The sequence below is a fragment of the Pinus tabuliformis genome, chromosome 9, assembly GCF_031772625.1.
Source record: "Pinus tabuliformis cultivar Carrire ecotype Pingquan chromosome 9, CPIR1, whole genome shotgun sequence".
Classification (NCBI taxonomy): domain Eukaryota; kingdom Viridiplantae; phylum Streptophyta; class Pinopsida; order Pinales; family Pinaceae; genus Pinus; species Pinus tabuliformis.
Window position 1 is genome coordinate 505,912,005 of NC_142307.1, and position 14,934 is coordinate 505,926,938.

Sequence of the window (14,934 nt, forward strand, 5' to 3'; positions counted from 1 at the left end):
TAATTTTTCTATGGAAGGATTTTTCCCTATGTCAATTATCATTTCTGAGAGTTTCATTAAGTTCTAGGTAGAGGTCTGGATCCTAACCCTAAAAAAGTGACCTAGATCACGTGATTGCTTGTATGGAAATGAGTAAAAAATATTGTAGTCACTCCTATGCAGACTTGTGCATGCGACTAGAGTGCTAAATTTAAAATCAGGCAGTGTTATGCTAGCATCCATGGGTTCAAATTAGTAAAAAAGAGGCTTAACTTAGTGTTTAAGCACCTAGAAGGTTGGGTTAGCCCTTGTGGGTCTTGTACCATGTGAGGTAGGTCAATAAGGTTTGGTTGAGTTAATTCCAATTCCTTAAGATGATCTAGGAGGTTTATTCTTATCATAGTAACTCTTCATCACATATTTACCTTGGTGGACCGATATGCTTGGGTAAGTGTGGGAGGAGGGTGTTACACACTGGTATCAAAGCTTATGAATTCAACACTTGGACTAGATGAGTGGAATGTGTTTTTAATCATGAATGTAGGTTGTATATGTGCTTCTTATGCATGCATGGTGGTGTTCAGTTTTATTGTTGTGTTGACATGTAAACGTTGATGATGTTGTTGTTGGGATGCCTTTGTCATGAATATATGTCATTTGTATATGCATTTTTATGCATGTTAGTGTCTATAGTTGTTACACATGGATTGTTATGAGCATGGTTGTCATGAATGAGGCCATGGTTTGTAGTTTATATTGTCATGCATGATGTCTATATATTGTTATGATTATGATTATACATGTATCGTGCTAATATGGTTGATTTTGTAGACGAGATATCCTCCCCTGAACTACATTGAGGTATCTTGATTAATGGTTTCTATAAGAATTATGGTTATATACATGCATTACATTCTATTATTGTTATGGTTACATGCTTGATAGATGTTAGTTCATCAGTGTGGTCATATGAAGGTGTGTCAGATAGTCATGCATGGTAGTAGCTTGTTCTTATATGCATTGTGGTAATATGTGTGATGAGTATGTTCATTGCAGTTAGGTTCTTGATCTTACTAGGCATCATGTTAATTTAGATTGACCTATGCAAATGGTAATGATTATGACATTAAGGTATGAGTCGATATTTTGTGATGCGTGTCATACTAATCTAGACTGACTTGTACAAATGTGATAGCCTCCCCTAAGATACATCGAGGTATGAGTTTTATTATGTTTCTATTTGTTTTATCTAGCATGTTATGTTTAAGAGTTGTTTAAATGTTCAATTAATTACATGCTATGAGTATGTATCTATTAGAGTGCATGAAGGAATGATCTTGTTTCCAAATTGTTGTACTAACAAATTATGTATTGAGACAACTCATATGCACTTGAGTGTAAGTAGGTGATAGTTGGAGTATTATGACTAATGATTGTGATTTGATTATGACATTGTTGTTAGTCTTGGTAAAGGCTGATTTCAAATTCATAGATGTCATGCCTTGATTTTTGGAACATGTGACTGACATGTGTGAACAGTATCAGGGAAACATTCTTCGTATCATCATGACAAGGTAATAATTGATTTGTTTATTTAACTAATAGTTGGGTGATGTGATATCACATTGTAAGACTAAATTAAAACAAGTTATAAAGGTTAGTTTCCAATTATGGTTGGATTCATCAAGGAATTGGAGTCCCTTGAGATGTGATATATGTATGTGTTCAGTTATAATTTAGCGAGTTGGGTACAAAAAGGTAAGGTAACTGGTATATTCTTATGTTTATTTATGCACTAAAAGTTTTTTGTTTATGGAAGTATGATGTAGGGGATTGCATCATGAAAGGGACTACCATTAAATCTTGATGAAGGCTCTGATTGAGATTTCGCTTGGAAGCATTGGTGACCCATGGGGATTGAGTCATGGTGTTTGTTTTTAGCTTTGTGCTTTCAATGCTTTGTGATTTGTTTTCACTTGATTTTCAGTTTTGTGTATGTCTAGTGTATGTTCATACCAATTTGTTTGTGGTGTCATATTGCTATTAGTTTTATGTGGTTTTATTATTTTTTTCTTTTGGTTATTTTATTTTATGTTTTGATGGCCTTGGGAACTCATTGGGGAAAGAGGAAAGTTAATGCAGCTCAAGAAGAGTTGAATGAAACCCAATAGGCAATAAAAGACTCAGATTAATATCGATGCATGAGTAAAGGGAAGGTGGAAGTACAAATATGATATCCAGTTGGATTGTTTGGGCCTTTGGGATATATGGATAGTGGAAGGATAGTCATGAGAAAGATAATAAGGAAAGGTAAAGTGAATGGATTTGAGGCATCAGATTCCTTGCCTATGTTGTGAACTATTGTTCTTAATATTGTGCATGTTTTTCACAGATATAGAGGTTGTCTTAGCCTTAAGCTTATGATATCTAGTAATTATGTTGTGATCATGACTATGCTGATGTCTATATACATGTATGCATGAATGCCATTGCTTGATAGGGTCAAGAGGGATCATGATTATTTTATTTTAATATTTATATATATATGTATGTATATATGTAGGTATGTCATTGTCTAATAGGGTTCTCAAGGATCATTCTTGTGAATGAATGATTGCTTATGCAGGTAAATGGAAAGAAGGGGTTCCTGGTTTATGAGGAATCAAGTGGGAAGAGTAGCTCTGACAAATCTATGAGGTTAGTATCATGTGGATATGATTTTCTATTATGTGTTTATACTATGTCTATGTTTATGCTATGGTAGGTAACGATGAAGGATACATAAGTTATGTGGAAGCAATGTGATTTGCGGTATGTTGGGATAAGCATGGATAAGACACTGGAAGCAATTTTGCTTGGTAAGGACAATGTTTCCTTAGGATCTATAGTACTGGTGTTGTGTACATGTAGCATATATAGTATTGTGTACCTATGGTGTTGTGTGCACGTTGTACATATGGTGTTGTGTGCATGTTTCATATATAGTTTTATGTGCATTTTTCATATGCAATTTCGGGTACAAATGGTGCTATGTACATGTTGTATATATAGTGTTATGTATAGATAGTGTTTTGCACATGTTGTATATATAGTGTTGTGTACATGTGGTGAGGTGTACACATTGTGCATATGGTGTTGTGTATATATGGTGTTGATTACATGTTGTACATGCGGTGTTGTGTATATGTGGTCCTATGTAGATGTTATACATGTGTTTTGTGTGTGTAGTGTTGTGTACATGTTGCACATATGATGTTGTGTGCATGTGGTGCTATGTACATGTTGTGCAAGTGGTGATGTGTACATATGGTTTTATATACACATTGTGTAGGTGGTGTCATGTTCATGTGATGTTGTGTACATGTTGTGCATGTGGTGTTGTGTACATGTCGTGCATGTGGTTTTGTGTACACATCGTGCATGTGGTTTTGTACACACATTGTGTCGGTGGTGTCGTGTACATGTGATGTTGTATACACATTGTGTAGGTGGTGTTTTATATAGGTGGTAATATGTACATGTTGTACATGTGGTACTATGTTCATGTAGTACTCTATGTGTTGTGTACATGTGCTATTGTGTGCATGTCATACATATTGTGTTGTGTCTATGTGATACAATGCTTGTGCATTATTTAGTCATGGTATCTTGACATGTGTATTCATTGTATTGTACTCTGTGTATGTATATGTATTGTGTTGTACAACAGATGTAGGTGTATGTATTGTGTTGTATTCTAGATGTAGCTGTATGTTTTTTCTTGTATGCAAATTTAGGTGTATGTGTTGTGTTTTACACTAGGTGTAGTGTATGTGTTGTTTTGAATACCAGGTTTAAGTGCATGTATTGTGTGGTTTTGTATGTCATGTGTGGTTGTATGTGTGTGGTGTACACTATGTGTATGTGTGTGTGGTTGAAGAGAAGAAAAGGCATTTGATGCTTACTTGGTGTGATAACCGATCCGGTGTGTGTATAGAAAGGACAAAGGCATAAGTAAAGAACCAATTGAAGGATAAGTATTGGTATTTTATTTTAACTATGCATGTGATTTATGATTCTGACTTATGATTGTTACTTGTGATTTATGATTGTGATTTACGAAGGTTGCATGTGATCTATGATTTAAAGGTTGCACGAAGGATAAGTAAACGTAATTGCAAGTATATCTTATTGATGGGCCACCAATGATGTATGATTTAAATTTATTTGAATTTATTTTGAATCTAATTGGAATTATGTGCTTGGTACGGGAAAGCATGGAAATGCCTAGTTTTCATGGTTTGAGACTGACTGCAAGAATTAGCAGTAGCAGCAAAAGGAATGGGAACGTGCAACAATAGCCTAATAAAGCACTTCAAGAGTAGGGCCATTATGGGACACTAGTACCCAATAGTTTCTATTGATTTCCATGAGCATTTTATGATTGGTATGATGGTTTTGAGGAAGTAATGTTCCTTAGTTTTTGGTCCTTCCAATGCAAGGAAACCTTGCCAAGGAATGCATTGCCCAGGAAAGGGGATTTTGAGTAACTTGGAAGGTGAGTGACTACACAAAAGGGGATGATCAAATTTCTTGAGGGACTATGTAGCAGAGAAGGAAAGGCTAGGTAGTGGATTTATTTTGGTTATTAGCATTGCTAGATGGAATCAGATGCACAATGGGAGTGTACCCTGAAACAATGAGGCAACAACTGTTCACTGAGAGGACAAGTAACGTGGGGATTGTAGCGATAGACATTGGATACAAGTTGAGTTTGGAAGTGGCTTCTATTTTTCCTGTGATGGAGGTGAATCATGATATTACTTTGAGGGTGGAGGTGTGAACCTCTGGATTCCCTTGTTGCGCATGCACACATCATATCCTTTTATTTGTTGGTTAAATAAAATGTGCATATGTATATCTATGTTTATATTATTATAAATATTGTATCAGTATGGATTTATAAAGCTCCATGAACAATATGGTTGTTTGTTGGTTGAAGGAATTGTGAATAAGCATATATGGTTTTTATTGGTAGTACCTTAATGAGTTTTGTTATAAAGCTCCAGTAAACGATATGCTTGTCATGCTTTCAATAGTTATTCATTGTAAACACTGTAGCAAGATCTGTTATAATGCTCCATGAGCAGTTTGTTTTGGTTTCATCGGTCGTACTAGTTGTATGTCATTGAACATCAAGGACAATGTTCCCCTAAGGAGGAGGGGTTTGTAATACCCCTGGCTAAAAATCCATGTAATAAAGTTAATAAAGGGAAAATAAGACCAAGGTCATGGGACATGTATTTGAAGTAGAATATTGGGTAAAACATCCTAGTGGGTATTCATTTGGTTTATTATGGCTAAAGGAAATTGGGAAAGGGAAAGAAAAAGGCATTGAAAAGGCAAAGAGGCATCAATTGGCATTTTATTTAAGAAAATAAAGGAAAAAAAGAAAAAAGGAAGGTGAAAGGTCATAGGTTGCATGTGAGGAGGAAATTGAAGGAAAAATGGAGGAAAATCAAGAAAATCGAGCAGTCAATGATATAAAGGGTTGTGAGGATCAATTCATGGCTTTTTTCAATTGACGCTTTTGTCACTACAATTTTGGATCTCTCTCTCTATTCTGTCTATTCTCTCATACTCATGCATACTTAGAGCATTCTTGGAGCACTCTAGAATTAGAGGAAGGAAGGAAAAGGAAGGACAAGAAATATAAGAGAATAAAATATCAAGTAAGGAAGAGTTGGATCAAGCAGCTACAATGGGATTACTTGTAGGTATCAAGTTGCATGTATGATTTCCTTGCTATTTTTTGCATGCATGCATGTATTTGGTTCTCTTGCTATCATTGGCATGGGTTTTTCCAGGTGTGACAGTGTTTTTATCCTTGCCTTTCCATTTCTAGATAGTCGTGGTGTGATGGGGTTCTTTTACTTGTCTAAGATGGATTACTAGATGGTTTTGAAACTGATTGGGGTGATCTTAGGAAAAATCAAAAGGCCTAGAAATCCCTAGATAGGTAAAGGTGGGATTGCGATAAAACGTAGTTATGTATATCATCATTGGGCCTAGGAATCCTTAATTGGAAAATTAAAAAATATATGGTAAACCCTAGAGGGTGGAGAAAGACAAATTCCTCATCGTTTAGGTGGAGAGATCTAAAGGCATGAATTCTTGTATAGGCCTAGTGATCCTTGGACTAGTATATGGTCGGATTGTCATAAATCCTGGGAGTGTATGTTTCATGTTTGGGCCTAGCAATCCCTTGATGATATTGCAGTAAATATTGGTTGTATAGATGAGGGTTTTAGGCTTAAGAATCCTTGATCAGTATTGGTGGGATATATAGCCTAAGGAAGCCATGGTTGGTTTTATTGTGAGTCCCACATTGATGCTTGGAATATGGAACATGGGAGATTAGCTGAAAGAAAGATTTAGTTCATCCCAAACTATGGTCATGTGGTAGGTGGAAGTCCTTGACTTGGTTGGATTTTGCATATGTTAATATGATCTATATTCCTCGTGTATTTCATGACTATTTATACTTGTTATTATGTGGTTTTAATGGGTGTTCTATCATTGATATTTCTTTGGTTATATGTTGGTTGTAAGCATGGTTTATGATATATCTTAGTCATGGCTCTCTTCATGTTTTAATTAATAAACAAACGAATAATGAATGTATGACCTAATATATGATAATGCAACTATTATGAGAGGGCATCAAACCTTGTTGACTATTCTCATATAAGTATGAAACCCCTATGTTCTATGTGTATTATGACCTATACATTACATGTTCATGACGTGTTTGATGGAATGCCTATATTGGATAGGCCTTGTTAGGTTAGGTTCTTGTCTAATTTTTTTATGGAAGGTGTTGTCCCTATGTCATTTATAATTTTTGAGAGTTTCATTAAAATTTGGGGAGAGGTATGGATCCTAGCCCTAAAATTGGAATAAATCTTGCAGTCACTAGCACAAAATTGAGAAAAACAAGTTGTAGTTGCTCCCTTGCAAGCTTGTTCATGTGAGTAAAGGGCTACATTCAAAATCAGGAAGTGTTATGCGAGTATCCAAGGGTCTGCACTAGTGAGAAAGAGACTTAACTTGGGGTTTAAGCACCTGGAATGGTGGTTCGTGGTTATCCTTTGGGGCTCCTGTAGCACCCTAGGGAAGTCATTAAGGTTTGGTTGAGTCAATTCCACTTCCTAAAGCGGATCTAGGAGGTTGAGTATTATTATAGTAAATCTTCATCACATATTTACCCTGGTGGACGAGTAATCTTGGGTAAGTGTGGGAGGAGTGTTGGCATTGTGGCACTGATTTAGAGTTATGGCACAGGTGTTGTCCTTGATGGCAACTCACTTTGGTGATAGATCTCAGTATAGGCTCTCAGAATGAAGGAAAAAGATATATACGCAGTTTCACCTAGACGAAGGCGCGTATACACGCGGGTTAGATGTTACAAAGGCGCGTATGCGTATACACGCACTTTCACGCAAGGAAAAGCGCGTATATGTTGGAGAAATTACTTTTGGTCCGTGGTAGTTAGTCCTTGGTATTTGAACCTATGGTTTTGGACAATGGTATCTTGTCAGAAGTGTTGATCCCAAGTATTGGGTCCATGGTATTGTTTTATTATGGTTTTGGACCGTGGTATTGTGAAAGGCCTAAGACTATAAAAGAGGAAGGAGATCATTTGGCAAAGGATCATCTGAATTAATTGAATATCTAATAAGTGATAGATCTAAAATATTGGTGATTGGGGTTATGGTGCAAATCTGGATCTAAATGAAGGAGGAACCTTAGCGCAAAGAGAAGGATAAGTTCTATTGATGGGTCATAATCTTTAGGCTTGAATGATAGTATCTTTGCATGATTTTGATCTGTTATATGTGGTGCATGCTTGATCTATAAATCTGATAATCTGGGTTAATTAATGTCTGAATATTTGAAAGAGTGAATTATCCTTTATAGATCTGTACGCAGGTTCAGTGAAGCGAGGGTGCGTATACATGCTGGTTCAGTGAATAAAAACTATGTATACGCAGGTTTCTCCAAACTCAGAAGCGTATGCACGCAGGTTTCAAAAATTCTTGATGATTGATTGATGTCCATGGATCCAGTCTGAAAATTTATGAAACGTGGTCCCTGGAAGAAAGAGAAGGTTGTAGCCTTCTGTAGGCCAGCACCTATGTACTAGTATCTTGGCTAGTGCAAGAGCTAAGGGCGTTGTAGCTCCCTTCCAGGAGAAGTTGGAGAACGAGAGAGGGTTGTAGCTCTCTGCAGGTTGCAGTCTGCGTACTGGTAAAGCACTGCACCAGTACATTGTAAAAAGAAGTTTCTAATTAAAGGAAGATAGAGACGAATTGCAGCAGGTGGTTTTCACCCACATTGGGTTTCCACCTTATATCTTGTGTTCTTGTGTGTGTCATTGTCTTCAGATCTATTTTACTATTTCTGGTTACTGTTTATTTGATCCTAATACAAAGATTAATGATCAACATCAGTAAGATAAATTAAATTATAAGTCTGCATTGCATACGCGGGTTTCCTTCTCCGTAGTTGCGTATATACGCGGTTTTATCTAACTGAAGTAGCGTATATGATCTAGGTTTGAAAAAGAAAATAAGTGATTTGATAATACTGATTCACCCCCCCTCTCAGTATTATTTCCAACAATTGGTATCAGAGCAGGTCCTTCTGAAGAAGCTTGATCGCTTGAAGGAAGATCCATCATCATGAGCAACTACGAGAGAGAAGCATCAATCAGGCCACCAATTTTTGATGAGACCAACTTCTTCTATTGGAAGGTAAGAGTTACAGCCTATCTTCAATCTCTTGGTACTGAAGTCTGGGATATCATAGATACAAGGTACACTTTTCCTTCAGCAACTCCTACAGATCTAGCTGGTAAGAAGCAATATGAAACAAATGCAAAGGTGCTCAATACTCTATTAGGATGTCTATCTCAATCAGAATTCGTGAAGGTTATGTAGTATAAATCCGCAAAAGAAATATGGGACAAGATTGTTCTGAGCTATGAAGGAGATGAACAGGTAAAACGAGCAAAACTTCAAACCCTCAGAATTCAGTATGAAAATCTCAGAATGCACAATGATGAAAGTGTGGCTAACTATTTCCTTCATGTAGATGAGATTGTTAATTGTATGAAAAACTTGGGTGAAGAAATAAAAGAGGCTGTTGTGGTTGAAAAGGTTCTAAGATCTTTGTCCCCTAGGTTTGAATCTAAAGTTTCTGCAATAGAGGAAAAAGAGAATCTACGAAACCTTACCATGTCACAGCTGCACGGAATTCTGACTGCTTATGAAATGAGGAAAGGAGGACCATCAGATAGGAGAGAAGCTGCCTTCAAGGCTTCAGGCAAAGGAGATTACTATGAGTCAGGACATCTGTCAGAAGAAGAAGAAGAATCAAATTTTGTCAAGAACCTTCAACGGGGTGCTGGAAGATTCCGAGGTAAGTTACCTTTCAAATGCTTTGCTTGTGGAAGATTTGGTCAATATGCTACCAAATGTCCTCATAAGGATAAGATTGACAAGGGGAAGGAACCTGTTAGATGGAACAAGAAACAGAATAAGAAAAGCTATTACACTCATGAATATAGTGATGGACTTTCAAATAGTGACGAAGATGAGCAAGGTAATAAATATAAACTCTTAATAGCTTTTGAAGATGATGATTTTTTGGATGTTATAGATGAAGAAAGTCTTTATGAAGAGATTTCTAGACTCAAAATTTGTTTAGAAGAGAAGAATGTGATCATAGATACTCTACAATTTCAACTTGCTGAAAAGGAAAAACATCATGAAAAGTTAGAATGTGAAATTGTGGGACTAAGAAAAGAGATTGAGAAAACAAAAGCTCTTAATCTTAGATTTGTTAAAGGATTTGACACGTTAGATGAGATTATCAAAGTGCAGCGCTCTCCACTAATCAGGACAGGTCTGGGATATAATGAAGAAACAAATCAAGCGCAGAAACCATCTACCTCCAAGATTTATCTTGATGCCGCAAGGAAAAGTGAACAAAGACCCAATAAAAATCACCAGGTAAATCAGGGACAAATTACCTCAAGAATGAACAAAGACTATATGGTAAATCGGGGGCAATCTACTTTAAGGACAAACAGAAGCTACAACCAGCCACAGGTAAAACCTTCTCAATTTGTCTCAAGAATGGATGTCAATAGGAACTACAATCATTTGACTGGTAGATTTGATAATCACAGGAGTTTCTTCAATGGCCAATGTTTTTCTTGTCATAACTTTGGTCACAAAGCAGCTCAATGTGTTGCCTATAAGACAATCATGACTAGAGAAGCTCATAAACAGAGGGGTATGACTGGGATCATGAAAAGGACCTACAACGACTTCTCTGCTCTTGAAAATGAAATAGAATGTTCTATTTGTAACAATTTCGGTCATGAAGATTCTGAATGCAGGAGCAGGTTTCGACAGACAACTCAGAAGGAGCAAGCCTTAAGTGCCAAATCATGGAGAATAAAAGAACCCCAACCAGAAAGATGTGGTATAGCCTTATATGCGGAAGGGCAGGAAAATCAATGGTACATCGACAGTGGATGTTCGAAACATATGACAGGTGATAAAGAAAAACTTCAATCATATAGTGCCTTAGAGAAGGAGAAGAAGGTTTCTTTTGGAAATGACACCCCTGCTCTCATAAAAGCTAAAGGTTTTGTTCAGTTGAAAGAAAGGGTCAAAGATGGAAATGTCATGTATGTTGATGGCTTAAAGCATAATCTATTAAGTGTCAGCCAGATGTGTGATCAAGGAACTGAGGTAATATTTCGATCAAATGGATGTAGTGTTCGTGATCTTGATATAGGAAAAACAGTGATCAAAGGCGTAAGGACTCCAAATAATTTATACATATTCAAAGAAGGACAACATCAATGCTATCTGAGTAAGAATGATGAACACTGGCTATGGCACAGAAGATTGGGGCATCTTAGCTTCTCACAGATAAAGAAAGCATGCAAATACCAGGCAGTTCATGGTCTTCCAGACATCAGAATCCCAGACAATACAATATGCAAATCATGTCAGTTTGGTAAGCAAACCAGAACTAACTTCCCTGAGAAAGAAGGATCAGCCAGCAGGCCGCTTGAACTTGTCCATACTAATGTATGTGGTCCAACTAGGAAAAGGTCACCTCGAGGAGAAGAATACTTTATATTATTCATTGATGACTATTCCAGGATGTGTTGGATAGGACTTATGAAGCACAAAGACGAAGCCTTTGAAAAGTTCAAATCATTCAAAGCCTTGGTGGAGAACAAATCAAATCTCAGAATCAAATTCCTCAGGTATGATCGAGGAGGAGAATTTACCTCGAATGAATTTTTCGATTTTTGTGAAGAACATGGAATAAGAAGGGAATTCTCTACAGCTAGGACTCCTCAGCAAAATGGAGTAGTGGAAAGGATGAACAGAATGGTTCAACAAATGGCTCATGCAATGCTTGATGATTCTGGAACTCGCGCAACTTTCTGGGGTGAAGCCAAATTTGCTGCAGTTGTTATTCTCAACAAGACAAATGTCCGGGTGAACAACACTCAAACTCCTCATGAGCTCTGGTATGGTGAGACTCCTTCGGTAAAATATTTCAAAATTTTTGGAAGCAAATGCTATATTAAAAATAATGATGAAAATCTTGGCAAGTTTGAACCTAGAGTAGATGAAGGCATTCTCCTTGGTTATTCTCCCCACAACAAAGCATATAAGTGCTACAACAAAATACTTGGAAGAATTGTTGACAGCATTGATGTAGTGGTTGATGAAGAAGGAAAAATTCCTAGGCAAGTTAATTCTGAAGATCTCGAAGATGATGAGGACTATCCTTCAACATCAAATCAGAACTATGATGAAGAAGAAGCTCAAGAGGCACCAGAAGAACAGATAAGGATAGAAGATAAGACTCCATCCAGGTACGTTCAAAAGAATCATCCAGAATCTCAAATTTTGGGGCAAAAAGAGGCAGGTATACAAACAAGAAGAACAATTGCAGAAGCCTCAAGCTATTTGGCTTTGCTCTCCTCAACTGAACCACAAAATGTAAAAGAAGCATGCAAAGATGAATGCTGGGTCAAGGCAATGGATGAAGAACCTGAGCAGATTGAAAAGAATAACACTTGGGAGCTGGTTCCTAGACCAAAAGATAAGAATGTCATAGGGACAAAATGGATCTTTAAAAACAAGTTGAATGCAAATGGGGAAGTGATTAGAAACAAGGCCAGACTTGTTTGTAAAGGGTATGCTCAACAAGAAGGAACAGACTTTGAAGAAACTTTTGCTCCCATTGCTAGACTTGAGGCCATTAGAATGTTCCTTGCTCTCTCTAGCTTTCAGAAGTTCAAAGTATTTCAAATGGACGTGAAATCAGCCTTTCTGAATGGAGACTTAGAAGAAGAAGTGTACATTGAGCAACCAGATGGTTTCATTCTTGGGAATGATCCAAATATTGTATGTAGACTAAAAAAGGCTCTCTATGGTCTTAAACAGGCTCCAAGGGCTTGGTACTACCATTTGGACAAATATCTTCATCAACAAGGTTTTTCAAAAGGATCAGCAGATAGCAATCTTTATATAAAAATTGAAAATGACAAATTGCTAACACTTGTTGTGTATGTAGATGATATTATCTTTGGCAGCAATGAAGAAGCTATGAGTCAAAGCTTTGCCTTGGTGATGCAGAAAGAATTTGAAATGTCTTTGCTTGGAGAACTAACATATTTTCTTGGATTGCAAATCCAACAAAATGAAGGCGGTATCTTTTTGTCTCAAACCAAGTATCTCAAACAGATCTTGAAGAAATATGGCATGGAATATGCAAAACCAGTATGTACCCCTATGGTTACAGGATGCAGCCTCAGTGCAAATGATGAATCAACAGCAGTGCATCAACCAACCTATAGATCCATGATTGGAAGTCTACTTTATTTGACAGGTACCCAACCAGACATCATGCATGCAGTGGGAATAGTTGGAAGATTTCAGGCAAATCCAAAGGAAACTCATCTTCAGGCAGTGAAGAGAATTTTCAAGTATCTTCAAGGAACTCAAAACTATGGCTTATGGTATTCTAGAGATACATATCTCACTCTTCATGCTTATACAGATGCAGATTGGGCTGGAAGCGTGGATGACAGAAAGAGCACAAGTGGTGGTGCATTCTTTATGGGTTCCAGATTAGTATCTTGGTTCAGCACGAAACAGAGTTTGATTGCTTTATCTACAGCTGAAGCGGAATATGTGGCTGTTGCATCTCACTGCACTCAACTCCTTTGGATGATGCAAACCTTGCAGGATTTTCAAATCACTTGTACACCACCTATCTCCATCTTATGTGATAATACAAGTGCAATCAGCATTTCAAAGAACCCAGTCATGCATTCAAAGACCAAGCACATACCTATCAAATATCATTTTCTCCTGGGAACAAGTGCTAGAACAAAAGGTCAAGCTGGAGTATGTTCCCTCTAAGGAACAAGTTGCTGATATACTCACCAAACCACTGCCAGGGAAACTTTTGAATACCTCAGACAAAAGCTGGGAGTAGTTGATGCATCATCTTGCTGTTAAAACTTGTCTGTTTCAAAGAAAAATGGGTGTACGCGTGTTGCCTGAGGAGGATCCACGTACATACACTGGTTTATGCAGAGACAGTCGCGTATATTGAGGCTTGATGGATATCAGTAGGGACAGGCTCTGGTTGAAGATAGTCTGATATGGGTCTGACAAAGACCATCTGGCACAGGTTCAGGGGGAGCAGATAAATTTCTAATGATGCATTGTTGGCATTATCTTAGAAGATTTTGGTTCAAGTTCACAACTGTTGTTGGTTTCAGGTAGAACAAATGCAAGGGAGAACAGAAGGAAAACAAGGTTGTTGATCTGAATGGTGATTTTCAGATGCTGCTGATATCAGTTATTGGTGACTTTCATAAGTCTTGATCTAGATATTTTGTCTCTATGTCATGTATCTCTTTTATGGTGTCAAGGTCATGTAACGACCCATTTTGGTTTCCCCACTATGCCTGGGAAGAAGATGTAATGTACTTGGTTTACATATGTAAATTTCTGATGTATCCCCACTTGGTTGGGTGATGGATGTATGTATTGAGTCTTTTGGTGATAGGAAGGTCTTTTATGATGTCTAAGTCATGGTTCTTCTTGAAGAACATCTTTTTGCAGATCTTGCCTACAGTCAGGGGGAGCATGGTCAGCATAGCAGGGCAGAGAATTCAGCATGTACTCAGGGGGAGCACAACCCTTTGCCCTTGATGATAAAGGGGGAGAATGACTTTGAGGATCTTGGGTTGCCATCAAGTCCAAAGGGGGAGATTGTTGGCATTGTGGAACTAATTTAGAGCTATGGCACAGGTGTTGTCGTTGATGGCAACTCACCTTGGTGACAGATCTCAATACAGGCTCTCAGAATGAAGGAAAAAGATATATACACATTTTCACCTAGATGAAGGCGCGTATACACGCGGGTTAGACGTTACAAAGGTGCATATGCGTATACACGCACTTTCACGCAAGGAAAAGTGTGTATATGTTGGAGAAATTACTTTTGGTCCGTGGTAGTTAGTCCTTGGTATTTGAACCTATGGTTTTGGACCATGGTATCTCGTCAGAAGTGTTGATCCCAAGTATTGGGTCCATGGTATTGTTTTATTATGGTTTTGGATTGTGGTATTGTGAAAGGCCTAAGACTATAAAAGAGGAAGGAGATCATTTGGCAAAGGCTCATCTGAATTAATTGAATATCTAATAAGTGCTAGATCTGAAATATTGGTGACATGGGTTATGGTGCAGATCTGGATCTGAATGAAGGAGGAACCTTAGCGCAAAGAGAAGGATAAGTTCTATTGATGGGTCATAATATTTAGGCTTGAATGATAATATCTTTACATGATTTTGATCT